Consider the following 1,517-nt stretch of genomic DNA (forward strand, 5'->3'; position numbering starts at 1 on the left):
TTGGAGTTCTGCAAAAGTGAAGTCAAATAGTTTTTTTACAGTATATAATAATTTTGAGAATTTGAGATCTGCAAAAAACAAAAAATAATATTGGAGCACATACTTTTATTTTCCTTTTATATAAGGAATTTGCGCATGTTTGGGGAGTTTTGGAGTTCTGGAAAAGTTAAGTAGATATTTTTTTTAGAGTATATAATAATATTGAGAATTTGAGATCTGCAAAAAACAAAAATAGAAATTGGAGAAGTGGGGTATCGATCCCCATACCTCTCGCATGCTAAGCGAGCGCTCTACCATCTGAGCTACATCCCCATGTTGACTTAAACAATTAGCAAAGCTTTTCACCTTCAGTACAATCTCAACAGTTTCGAGAGATAGTTGCAGCAGCGTCCTGTTGTGTGCGAAAACGTATGCGATTTTTCTTACATTGTTCTTCTCTAGATATTCATAAACATGACTGCGAATATGATATCATTGAATTATGATGTATGACCAGCAAGGGACTATGTCCTGAATGGAAAACCTGTTGTGTGATCTTCATGAGGACACAAGTCAGGGGAGCAGAACCGGCCAGTTCGGCCGCCCGCTCCCGGCAAACAAAACAAGGGATTGCAGTTTGGCGAAGTCTCCATTATGAAAAGGCCGGCCAGTAGGAAAATGGCCTTATCCCCTTTCTTTCTCAGGGAAAAAAAAAGTTTTTTTAGGGGTGATACCATTACTTTATTTAAGAACCAAAGCTCGGAATGTCATCCGATATTACATTCAAGATACATTCTGGGGGAACACCATACCAGATATTACACAACTCATCCCCAACTCCAACCTTAGCTAACTTATGCGCAGCTGCATTTGCTAATCTACTAACCCACGAGACCTTAAAATCCACCCGAGAGTTCAGCATCTGCTTAATTTCCCGAATCCAAGGACCCGCCATGGAGAGATCCTGATGATCAAGCTTGATCTTGTGCACAACAGATTTGCAGTCCAGCTCAACATGCACTCGATCAAAGTTCAGGTTAATAGCTACCTGCAGTGCCTCCTTACATGCTAGTATCTCAGTAGCCTCCGGTTCAGAAATGTGGGGGAAGTGATGAGAGAGGCCGACAATAAACGCACCATTATGATCTCGAAGCACAGCACCACCGCCACCTTTGCCACCGAATTTAGACACGGCGCCATCCGAGTTAATCTTTATCCATCCCTCCTCCGGCACCTCCCACTTTGGCCTGCTCTGAACAACACTCTCCTTAATAGTAGGCTGATGGATACCTCTCCACTCATGCAAAAGATGCACAACCCTCTCCATTATTTCATGGGGCGGTGCAATCTGAATCCCATCACGTGCTTCATTCCTAGCGAGCCATAGAACATAAACCGACTGGATCATAGCCTCCCGCTCATCATCCCGAGCTCCAGTGAGCCAAGCCAACAGCTAGTTGGCCAATTCCCTTTGTGAATCCATCCACACAGGAGGACTAGCAACCCCAATCCCTTTCTCCCTTCGAAGCAAACTCCAG

At 43.6% G+C, this 1,517-nt stretch overlaps 1 non-coding gene across 1 annotated transcript; it reads right to left on the reverse strand.

Moving 5' to 3' along the window:
* Positions 1–239: 239 nt before the first annotated feature.
* On the reverse strand, positions 240–312 carry TRNAA-AGC. The gene has a single exon. It is a non-coding gene; the product is annotated as a tRNA-Ala (tRNA).
* Between the last annotated feature and the right edge of the window lie 1,205 nt (positions 313–1,517).

This window comes from Triticum dicoccoides, unplaced genomic scaffold, assembly GCF_002162155.2.
Source record: "Triticum dicoccoides isolate Atlit2015 ecotype Zavitan unplaced genomic scaffold, WEW_v2.0 scaffold221366, whole genome shotgun sequence".
NCBI classification, from domain to species: Eukaryota; Viridiplantae; Streptophyta; class Magnoliopsida; order Poales; family Poaceae; genus Triticum; species Triticum dicoccoides.